We start from the raw sequence: 12694 nt of genomic DNA, 5'->3' as shown, positions 1-12694 counted from the left end.
GAGGACGCAGGCCAGAGGCATCAAAGTCCACGGACGAGGTAATTAGGTATGCATCTTGGAGAAACACCAAGACATAGTGGTAGAGCTAGGAGGGCCAAGCACATCGAAGATCACTGTGGGCACCGGAAGAGTACCACGGGTATATTTAATTCCCACGGGTGGGAAGGTAGTTAGCAGGCGGGGAGGGGGGATGGGGGTGGCGGCACCATCGGGAATGGGGTTTGTACAGCACAACCATTCACAAAACTGTTATGATGCCTCTGTCACTTCTGCAATGCGGGATGACCCCCGGAGCCTTTGCCCATCTCCCCAGCGCAACCCCCCCCCCCCTCCATGATGGCCCACCCCTCCCCCCACTGAGCACTGGGGTGGCAATCCCAGCACCTCCGTGCTCTTTGCCTGTGAGAAAAGACGGCTACTCACCTCCTCAGATCCCGACAGAAGCCATTTTTCAAAAGAATTACTAATTGGTGCCAGCGTGAGCACTTGCTGGGGAGGCTGCTGAATGAGGCTGTTGGATAAGGGTTGGCTCTTGTTAATTGTGGAAATGGGGCTTAAGTGGTGATAATTAGTTTCACAGCACTCTACGGCGAGATCCCGATTTCGCCTAAGGGAGTCGGCCGGTTATATCGCAAACTCTTTGGTGCCTGCCGCGGATCTCGTTTTTGGCCTCCCCAGCTATTCACTGGCCAAAGAATCATGCCGATTAACTCTGTTTCTCTCTCCACAGGTACTGCCAGACTTGCTAAGTTTATCCAGTTTTTATTTCGGATTTCCAGCATCCACAGTATTTTGCTTTTATTTTCGACCAGGAAAACCTTTTTGAAAACCGCATTTTTAACCAATGTTGATTAGACACAATTCTTAAAACTTTCTCAACGACTAATTCACATTAGCATTCTCTGATAAATGTGAGCAAGATTTCTGCTGTTAATCATGATGCACACATTCCTTCATTGGACATGATCAGGTCAACAAAACCAATCCCAACTGAGCTAATATTTAAACTGTAGATGTTCAACATGCTTTTCAAACAACAATCTTTGCAACTGCTGTAAAGTACTGTCTAAACAACAATAATGTTGGACAAGATGTTGGGTTGTTTAGCACAGGGCTAAATCGCTGGCTTTGAAAGCAGACCAAGGCAGGCCAGCAGCACGGTTCAATTCCCGTACCAGCCTCACTGAACAGGCGCCGGAATGTGGTGACTAGGGGCTTAATAAGCAATTTTCATTTCAAGATGTGAAATAGCCAAGTGGCAGAGCTGTGCATTCCAGTTGTTAGATATAACACTTATCTACCGGGAAATAGCGACTGTCTCATTTTCATGTGGTTTATGAATGAGCCTACAGCTGAAAGCTTCGTGATTGACTTACTGGCAGAAATGTCTGGATGCAATGTACAGTTGTACTTGGAGAAGGATCATTCAAACTTTCTTCCCAATTTAACTACTACTGGCAGGAATTGGACAGACATGAGAATGTAATCCTCAGATGCTAAATGCAGTATAATAGTGTGCCCAACAACAATTATATAATGGTTTGAATGTAATAGAACATTTCAAAATGCTTCACAGAACGACTAAACATAATTTAACACCCAGGCACGTAAGGAGATATTAGGACCAAACACCAAAGTGGTAGATTTTAAGGAGTGTCTTAAAGGTGAACAGAGGTATAGAGAGGGGGAGAAACTTAAGGAGGAATTTCCAAAGCTTAGGTCCTGGTCACCTAATGGCATGGCCACTAATAGTGAAGTGAAGTAAATCAGGAATGTGCAAGAGGCCAGAAATATCAAAAGCCAGAGATCTCAGAGGGCTATAAAGCTAGAGGAAGTTATACAGAAAGGGAATGGAGATGGCACGGAGCAAATAGAAAACAAGGATGGGAGCTCGGGGAGATGGAATTTAGTGTGGCAGGAAATCTTTGGATGAGCTCAGATTTACGGGGGGGATGCAAGATGTGAAAGACTGGCCAGGGAAGCATGGGAATAGTTCTATTTAGAAGCAATAAAGATAATAATATACTTTTATTGTCACAAGTACGAAGTTACTGTGAAAAGCCCCTAGTTGCCACATTCCGGTGCCTGTTCGGGTAAGCTGGTATGGGATTTGAACCTGTGCTGCTGGCCTTGTTCTGCATCACAAACCAGCTGTCTAGCCCACTGAGCAAAACCAGCTTTTAATGACCAGGTATGCATGAGGATAGTAGCAGAAGACGATCTGAGGTGGGGGTCAAGTTGTGAGTTTTGTCCATTTGGCAATCTGATGATTAAACTTTTACTGAAAGTAATTGGAGTAGTTTCATAGGAAAAATATATAAATCTTGTAATAGAATTGAAAATGTACAGCTCCTACGATCATGTGAATGTGGAGCAGGAACAGGCCATTTAGCTCCTCGAGCCTGCTCTGCCATTTTGTCAGCAATGTTGACCTTTCTTAGTCCCAGAATTTAAAAAAAAATTACTTTATCTGAGTTACAAAGCCAGGGCTCAGAGTGTGGATAGGGGCAAACCCCTAATCCAGCTTCTTGCCTGCTCCAAAAAGCAATTCAGATTGAATCCAATTCATGGTCCCCAAAAGAGAGCCATACCAGATCTGAGCCAAAAGGCCGAGCAGATAATACACTTGATCTTAGCCAAAAGGCCAAGAAGCGATTAGTCCCAGAATTATTATTTCTCTCCGGTATGGGAAAATATTTTTCTTGTTTTGGGAACTAAAGAAATGAATGAATTTCAAAATGGTCTCCTTCTGTACTGCATCATTCTATAATACAACTGTATTATGAACAAACTGCTTGGAGATTTTTCATTGGACAGTGTGAGTTGGAGTTAGGCATTCTGCCGTTAATAAAGGGTCAATAGTTGTGTCAGTTGCAGCTCAGCTGGTAGAACTTTTGCCTCTAAATCACAAGCTTCTGGGTTCAAGTCTCACAGCAAGGCTGTGATCCAAAATCAAGGCTGATACTCCAGTACAGCTCTGAAGGAGCACTTATTGTCAACTTCAGCTCAATGTAAAATATCCCATGGTACTATTTTGAAGAATATTGTGCCCTGGTCAATATTTAGCCCTCAGTCAACATCACAAAAAACAGATTATCTGCTCATTTTCTTTTTAAATTAATTTATGGCACGTGGGCGTAGCTGGCTGGGCCAGCATTTATTGCCCATCCCTAGTTGGCCTTGAACAGAGTGTGTTGCTCGGCCATTTCAGAGGGCAGTTAAGAGCCAACCACATTGCTGTGAATCTGGAGTCACATGTAGGCTAGACCAGGTAAGGACAGCAGATTGCCTTCCCAAAGGACATTAATGAACCAGATTGGGTTTTATAATAACAGCAATGGTTTTGTAGTTATCATTTTGATTTTGAACATCTGCTGTGGTGGGATTCGGACCCGAGTCTCCAGGGCATTATCTCGGCTCTCTGAATTACTTGTCCAGAGACAATACCGCTATGCCACTGTTTGTGGTGTGCAAGTTGGCTGCTGCATTTCCTACAGTACAACAGTGACTAGGCTTCAAAAAGAACAGACGACAGCTCACCACCACCTTCTCAAGGGTGGGTAGGGATGGGCAATAAATGCTAGGCTAGCCAGCAACACTCTGTGGTGACTGTCCCTTTAAGGACAACACAGTGGAGTAAGGATCACCTGGTCTGGGTGACCAATCAGGACTGGGAGTGGGTAATAACCCGAGGTGAGGAGTTCTCTTAGGCAAGAGGCATTCCAGAACTAGCTGCAGACATGCTTGCTGCTCTTGCAGATCCTTGTAAATAAATCCTTTGCTGTTCATTAATGAAGACCATGATTCACCCAAAGAGTGACTGAGAGCGCGATTCGCTAGCTGCGCTGTGCTCGAGCGAGAGCACAATACGGCTGGAGAACCCCAGGAGAGCCCTCTCATGAGCTTCCCAGCAGCCTGCGGGCCTTGCAAATTTCACCCAAGTCCCGCAAGGCTTCGGATTCAGAACTCTGCCCAAAAGGGGCGGGACCAAATGGCACACGCAGAAGTAGATCTTAAACCTATGTAGGGCCTACTAACCCAGGATACACCAGCCTCCCTCGATTCTCCGGCCTCCGCAGGGAGGCTGCAGCCTGGTGCCGATCACTGCTGGTCCACAGGAACGTGGACCAGGCAGAACAGCACCTGGGGCCTCTCCCGGGCCACTGGAGACCGCTAAGTGGACAGAGATAGTGCAGGGATAGTACTCCCTGGCCCTCCCCCGGGAGGATGGATGGGGATTTGAGGGATGTGGGTGTGGAGGGCAGGTAAATAGGGTCCTCCGGTGGGTTGGGGGTTGATGGGTGGGGGTCCTGGAAGGGAGGGGATGCTACAAGAGAGCATGGGAGGCCTGAAGAGGGGGGACCTCCAGGGACCCCATAGCGAGGTGTCCTTATTTAGGGGTGTGTGGGGTAATGTCCATGTGTCTGGGGGGGTGACATTGCCCATGGGTGGGTGGTGTGGGGCACCCTTTCAAGTGAGCACACTATATATTTTTTTTAAATTTAGATCACCAAATTATTTTTTTTTCCATTTAAGGGGCAATTTAGCGTGGCCAATCCACCTAAACTGCACATCTTTGGGTTGTGGGGGTGAAGCCCGCGCAGACATGGGGAGACTGTGCAAACTCCACACGGACAGTGACCCAGGGCCGGGTGTCGAACCCGGGCCCTCAGCGGCACAGTCCCAGTGCTAACCACTGGGCAACATGCCGCCCTAAGTGAGCACACTATAGGGTCACTGAGGGCCTCCCTCTTTTCAGGCACCCCAACCCCCTCCTTTCAGGACCCAACTTTTCAGGACCCACCCTTTCAGGACCCACCCTTTCAGGACCCTCACCTTCACCCACCCAACCTTTATGAAGCCCTTCATACCCCCTGTTCATCATCTCAAAACCCTTCATGCCCCCCCGCCCCTCTCATGGGCCAGGCTACCCTCAGGCCCCGATCCTTGGAAGTACCAACTTGGCACCCTGGCAGTGCCAACCTAACACCCAGCAGCACCCGGCACCCTGACAATGTCCGGGTGCCTTGGGTTGGGTGACTCACGTGCAGTATTGCGCCCGGCACAAAGCCCGATTTGGGCCTCTCCCGCGATGCACACGGTGCGCCCAGAGCGGCGCCGGGCGCAATGCAGCGGGAAAACCCAAGTCTCTGAAAGTACCTCACTACATGGAGCGACGACGAGGATGAATTTGATATCTGTGGCAATCCGTTTCAATCAAAATTGAAGAAAAGGAAAAAGTTTACTCATCAGAATGCCTCACTTTGGACAAATAGACCCATTTGAGGGGTTTTGTCGATGGGTGAGCAGCAAAGAGGTCAACAGGATATTAAACTCATTAATTGTTTCTATGTGGCGACATTTAGCATATACAAGTCTTGACTTTTACGTGTTTTATCTCTATGTCTTAGTTCTATAAAGTGGCTCATTTGTAACCTTGGTTCAGTTGAAGAAGTTGCCCCCAACACTTTTTAACTGTTTTTTAGCTTTTGTTTTATAAATTTAGAGTACCCAATTATTTTTTTTCCAATTAAGGGGCAATTTAGCGTGGCCAATCCACTTAATCTGCACATCTTTGGGTTGTGGGGGCGAAACCCACGCAGACACGGCGAGAATATGCAAACTCCACACGGACAATGACCCAGGGCCGGGATCGAACCTGGGTCCTCAGTGCCGTAGTCCCAGTGCTAACCACTGCACTACCGTGCTGCCCTGGTTTTTAGCTTTCTGACTGCGAAAATGTGTTTCTAGCATGTTATATTGCTATTTTCCATTAAATTAGGGTTGCACTCCTATAAAACAACAATTTTTCTTAATTTGTTCTCAAGATGGAGCTTACACTAGCAGGCCAGCATTTATTGCCCATCCCTGGCTGCCCTTCGTGCATTCTGAGGACAGGAGTCATATGTAAGCCAAGTGAGGCCAGGGTGGCAAGCCGTCTTCCCCTAGATCTTTACTATATTTTGAACATCTGCATTCCTTCTTGTAAAAATATTTTTGTAGAGTTTCTAGTCAGCACATTAACCTCAGAAGATTTATTCGATTTTGAAGAGCTGTACTGTTGGCTGGAACTAACCATTATTAATCCCTCCTTTGTTTACAGATAGACAGGAGAATCAATCTGTTGTATGTGTGTCTGAGTTCCTAGATTGTCGGCAGATAAAATGTGGCTTCCATCACTTCTGCACAATTGCTTATAACATCAGCATGTTGTTGAACCCTCATGTGACAAAGTAACCTTAACACCACGAACTACAAAAAATTGGAAACAATACTCTGTAGATAGACCAGGTAAGGGATCCAAGTGTGAGCATAGCGAAAACAACATAGACATTTCCAGTAAATTGTTTAATTCGCTGTAATTTCCAATTATCTTCTTGTGGGTTTGGCCAAACAAAGGAACAGTTTACTAATTGCAGAGACCCAGATATTTTTAGACTTTACACTGCAATTAGCTGACTCAGTTGCTTATTTCGTAGACTTGACTCTGGATTACAGACATTTCTCATTTGGCAGAAACAGTAGTTTCAATTAAAATTCAAGTTCATAATCACATGCTGACAGATTTAAGTTGTGTCTTTGAGCACCTTAACTCGGAATTTATGTTGTAATCTTACTGTAGCTGCAGATGATTTCCTGCTCTGACGCGGGGAGGGGGGGGGGGGGGGGGGGGGGGAGAGTTGACTTGGGGACCTCCAGAGGCAATTAGATAACTGACACTGCTTGGGTTTGACATTGCATGGCGTTAAAACAGGTTTACAAAATGCTGATGTGGTCCTTTAAAATAATGAATGTCATGATATGCACTCATGCACATCATGAGATACAGACCAGGCAGTGACAGACACCCAGTACAGCCAATCAACACACAGGACAGAACACAACCAATCACCAAGCAGAACACTAGAAGGTGGTCTCCCACTATAAAACACACGAGGCATCAACACTCTGCCTCTTTCCACTGGTGACAACTGTAGTGACAGTCAGGGTGTATATATCAGTTCGCACCTTCTAGACGTGGCTCAGAGCTAGTCTGGTCTAGTTAGTTATAGTAAGCATGCTTAGGTTAGTAGAGTGTCAAACCCACAGCGAACTGTGTGCACTGCTTAACAGTTCAATAAAGCGTATTGAACTAACATCAATGTTTGGAGTCTACTTTCCAGTACAACTGCATCCAGTTGCAGTCCGTGTTACCCCAGGGTGATTAACATGACATGGTATCAGTAGTCTACTTTCTCTAAGTGGCTTACCTCGAGTGATTCCGTGATGGCCAGCAAGTGCCTTCCAGCGGCATGGAAAAGATCCAGGCCCCTCCACAGCTACGGATCTCCGGCAATCTCGGCGCCAACTGGTGGGTCTTCAAGCAGAAGTTCCTTCTCCACATTGAGGCCTCAGGCCTCGAGGATGCGTCCAATGCCAGATAAATCACGCTGCTCCTATTAACCGCGGGGGACCAAGCCATCCAGATATTCAACTCTCTTAATGTTACCGACGGCCAGGACAAGACCACATTCAAGACGTTTTTGGAGAAGTTTGACAGTCACTGTGAAGTCGAAACAAACGACAGCTTTGAGCGCTATATCTTCCAGCAACGCTTTCAGGGTAAGGATGAAACTTTCCAATCCTTTCTAACTCATCTACATATATTAGCGCAGTCCTGTAATTATGGAGACACCGCTGATTCCATCATCAGGGATCAGATCGTATTTGGGGTCCACTCCGATTCCTTGCGGGAGCAACTCCTCAAAATTAAGAACATTACCCTGCCAGTCGCAATCGAGACGAGTATAGTGCATGAGCATGCGAGAAATCGGTACTCCCGTTTCAAATCGTCAGAATATGAAAAACCTGCCTCCCATGAGGCAGAGAGTGTACAGGCCATTGTCCGGATGCAGCGCCTCAGTATCGATGAAAGCGGCCATTTTGCGTGCTTTTCCCAGGGCCCCACGCATGCGCAACATGAACGGGAGAATGAAGCGGCTGAAAACCAAACTGCGCAGGTGCGAATGTAGGCCGACCGCACTGCGCATGTGAGCATGGAGCGTAACGACGTCAACGTCATGACGTGCCCGAACTGTGGCACCACCCACTTAAAGCGGCAATGCCCTGCAAAAGGCAGGCGATGTTTAAATTGTGGGAAGGCTGGACATTATGCAGCCTTGTGCAGGTCTGCACCACCAGTCGAGGGTCAGCAATCCCAATTCCAACACAAGCGCGTTCGATGTATACAGCAAGGTTTACTGGATTCTGATCCTGGTAGCACTACGGATCCAGAGGACGGCTGCCTGGAGTCCCCCTATCGTGTGGGCATCATCACTACCTGTGAGTATGCCTCCTCAGATTCAGCAAGACGCCTATCTCTCCTCAATGTGGATTCCGTGGACGAATGGCGTGCTGTCATACACGTAAATCAATGCAGCATCCAGTGTAAGCTAGACACCGGTGCTTCTACCAATCTCATCTCTCAAGCTGATTTTGACCGCATTAAAAAGCAACCCAAAATTCTTCCGCCAGCCTGCCAGCTCCTCGATTATAACGGCAATGTCATAACTGCACTAGGATCTTGTCATCTGTTCGTCTCCAACAAGACCATCAATGTCACACTGTGATTCAAAATCATCAAGCCTGATAAGGCATCCCTGCTTGGTACCCATGCATGCAAGCTACTCAACCTCGTACAGCGAGTCCATGCCATGTCTTCTTCCAATGTGGATCTTCAGGCTGACATTGATGACATCCTTGCTCAATATGCGGATGTATTTGATGGAATGGGTACTCTGCCATACTGCTACAAGATCCTACTCAGGCCTGATGCCACGCCTGTAATCCATGCACCACGCCGGGTGCCGGCTCCTCTGAATGAACGTTTAAAGACACAGCTACAGAGCTCCAAGACCAGGTCATCATCTCCAAAGTATCGGAACCGAATGACTGGGTCAGCTCGATGGTCTGTGTGAAGAAGCCCTCAGGAGAGTTGCGGATATGTATAGATCCCAAAGATCTTAACCAGAACATAATGCGGGAACACTACCCGATCCCGAAGTGGGAGGAACTGACCAGTGAGATGGCACACGCCAAATTCTTCACAAAGCTAGATGCATCGCGTAGTTTCTATCAGATACAACTGGACGAGTCCAGCAGGAAGCTCTGCACATTCAACACACCAGGCAGGTACTGTTATTTTAAAAAAAAAATTCTATTTAAAATTTAGATTACCCAATTATTTTTTCCAATTAAGGGGCAATTTAGCGTGGCCAATCCACCTATCCTGCACATCATTTGGGTTGTGGAGGAGAAACCCATGCAGACATGGGGAGACTGTGCAAACTCCACACGGACAGTGATCCAGGGCTGGGATTCGAACCCAGGTCCTCAGCGGCATAGGCAACAATGCTAACCACTGTGCCACCGTGCTGCCCAGGCAGGTACTGTTATAACCGTATACCGTTCAGCATTGTATCAGCCTCAGAAATCTTCCACAGGATCATGGAGCAGATGATGGAGGGCATTCAGTGTGTGCGTATTTACGTAGATGATGTAATCATATGGTCCACGACCCCTGAGGAACACATATCTCGTCTCAAACAAGTCTTTCGACGTGTCCATGCCAACGGCCTCAAGCTGAATAAGGCCAAGTGCTCCTTTGGCACGTCAACCATCAAGTTCCTGGGTGACCAGATATCCCAGCAGGGAGTGCGACCAGATTCGGACAAGGTCAAGGCTATTTACAACATGAAGACCCCGGAAAACAAAAAGGCGGTACTACACTTCCTTGGAATGGTGAACTTCTTGGGAAAATTCATTCCCAACATGGCCTCACACACCACGGCTCTCAGGCATCTGGTGAAGAAGTCCACTGCATTCCAGTGGCTACCCACACATCAAGCAGAGTGGCTCGAGCTCAAAGCAAAGCTCACCACTGCTCCGGTACAAGCGCTTTTTTGACCCAGACAGGGAAACAAAAATCTCCACGGACGCAAGCCAGGACGGCATTGGTGCGGTGCTCCTCCAGAGGGATGACTCCTTGTCCTGGGTTCCAGTTGCTTATGCATCAAGGGCCATGACTCCTACTGAAGATAGGTATGCGCAGATAGAAAAAGAGTGCCTGGGCCTCCTGACCGGCATTATAAAGTTCCATGGCTACGTCTACGGTCTACCAACCTTCACAATGGAGACTGACCACAGACCCTTGGTCCATATCATTCATAAGGACTTGAATGACAAGACGCCCAGGTTACAGTGCATTCTCCTTTGACTCCGAAGGTACGATTTTGAGTTAGTATACACACCAGGCAAGGAGCTGATAATTGCGGATGCCCTGTCACGCCCCATCACCTCGCCCTGTGAACAGGTTGACTTCATCCGCCAGATTGAGGCACAGGTGCAGCTGTGTGCCAGCAACCCCCTGGCCTCAGATGAAAGAGTGATCAGCATTCGTGAAGAGACTGCCAAAGACCCACTTCTGCAGCCTGTAATGCACCACCTTGCAAATGGCTGGCATAAAGGGCCATGCCCTCAGTTCTATAATGTGAAGGACGACCTGACAGTCGTCAAGGGGATCCTCCTCAAGCTCGATCGTATCGTTAATCCTCACAGTCTGCAGGGCTTAGTGCTCAAACAAATCCACGAGGGACACCGAGGTGTTGAAAAGTGTAGGCTCCGGACCCGGCAGGCTGTCTATTGGCCTGGAATCAGCCAGGACATATCCAACATGGTCCTTAATTGTGCGACCTGCCAGCGTTTCCAGCCTGCCCAAACAAATGAAACACTCCAGCAACACAAGATTGTGACCTCTCCGTGATCCAAGGTGGGAATCGACCTTTTTCATACCAATGGGCGTAACTATGTGCGCATCATAGGTTACTTTTCAAATTACCCGGAAGTTGTGAAACTGTCCGCCCTCACATCAAGGACAGTCATCAAGGCCGGCAAGGAGACATTTGCCAGGCATGGTATTCTACTCACTGTCATGAGTGACAATGGTCCCTGCTTCCACAGCCAAGAGTGGTCCAATTTCACCAAGTCGTACCAATTCAACCACATTACCTCAAGCCCATACTACCCGCAGTCCAATGGGAAGGTTGAGAAAGGGGTCCATATAGTGAAGTAACTGCTCGGCAAGGCTACGGACTCTGCTTCTGACTTCAACCTTGCGCTGTTGGTGTACAGGGCAACCCCCTGTCCACCGGTATGTCTCCGGCTCAATCCTCATGAATAGAGACCGGCGGACGACTGTTCCGGCCATACACTTACCAGACCTGGATCACCTCCCAGTGCTGCAAAAGGTGCAGCAACTCAGGAACAGGCAAAAGCTGACGTACGATGCTCATGCTACCGATTTGTCTCTGCTATCTCCGGAAGATGTTGTTTGGATCAAGCTACCTGATGGAGGCTGGTCAGCTCCAGCTGTTGTTGTTCGACAGGCTGCTCCCAGATCTTTTGTAGTTCGTATGGCTGATGGCTCCATTGTCAGGCGCAACAGAAGGGCACTGCACAAAGTTGCCTGCCACCACCGAATCCTACTTTTCCGTATGTTGTTATGCCTCCTCCAGACACCTCGCACCATGAGGCCACCAATCTGGCAGCAATCCCGCCTGTCAAGGCGCCGTCGTCCCTACCTCCACCTCAGAGGCGGTCGACAAGGATCAGACGCAAGCCCCAAAGATTGGACTTATAGACATTTATCTTGTAAATTTTGTTCTGTATCTGCACGCTAGACACCTCTTATGTATATATTCATCCACTCGCTTTCATCCACTTGCCATTTTATGCAAATAGTTCTACATGTAAATACAGTCGCATATGCTCCAAGCGACCAACATTTTTTTTAAAAAGGGGAGATGTCATGATATGCATTCATGCACATAATGAGATACAGACAGGCAGTGACAGACACCCAGTACAGCCAATCAACACACAGGACAGAACACAACCAACCACCAGGCAGAACACTAGAAGGTGGTCTCCCACTATAAAACACACAAGGCATCAACACTCTGCCTCTTTCCACTGGTGACGACTGTAGTGACAGTCAGGGTGCATATATATCAGTTAGCACCTTCTACACGTGGCTCAGAGCTAATCTGGTCTAGTTAGTTATAGTAAGCACGCTTAGATTAGTAGAGTGTCAAACCCACAGCGAACTGTGTGCACTGCTTAACAAATTCAATAAAGCGTATTGAACTAACATCAAAGTTTGGAGTTTACTTTCAAGTACAACTGCAGCCAGTTGCAGTCCGTGTTACCCCAGGGTGATTAATACGACAGTGAACACTTTTACAAACTTATCCAAAGCTTATTTAAATGCCCTGAGACTGTGCATTCTCCCATCCACCCCTTGTAAAGTAGAAATGCTGTGACCAGAACTGAATTAACACACAAACATACACGCATAGAGCTCTCATGTAGATATTGCAGTCCAAACTACCAGCTGCAAGTGGACACTGATAGCTTAACTGCACCCTTGAGATAAGTGAACATATTCACTGACATTAGTGGAGGAAGGAAAGTGAAGAAATGTTTTAATCACTCTGAAATAATGCACTTAATATAACTGGCTCATTTTATAACTATTATCTTTACAACTCTGTTAGCACTCAAAGGTGTGATGGTGCATTTTATGACTATTGCAAAATGTTACATTATCTGTGTGGAGATACTTTGCTTTCTGACCATCACATACTCGCTGAAGGAA

General features: G+C 47.3%; 1 protein-coding gene and 1 non-coding gene across 5 annotated transcripts in view; both read right to left on the bottom strand.

Annotated features, from left to right (window-relative positions):
• lnx1 (ligand of numb-protein X 1) overlaps positions 1-12694 on the bottom strand; it is a 290347-nt gene that overhangs the window by 29501 nt on the left and 248152 nt on the right. The gene's annotated exons all lie outside the window — the stretch shown is intronic.
• On the bottom strand, positions 2457-2656 carry LOC119963986. Its single transcript, XR_005460231.1, has one exon. It is a non-coding gene; the product is annotated as a U2 spliceosomal RNA (small nuclear RNA).

Source organism: Scyliorhinus canicula, chromosome 3 (assembly GCF_902713615.1).
Source record: "Scyliorhinus canicula chromosome 3, sScyCan1.1, whole genome shotgun sequence".
Lineage (NCBI taxonomy): Eukaryota > Metazoa > Chordata > Chondrichthyes > Carcharhiniformes > Scyliorhinidae > Scyliorhinus > Scyliorhinus canicula.
This window is presented reverse-complemented; position numbering and strand designations above follow the sequence as displayed.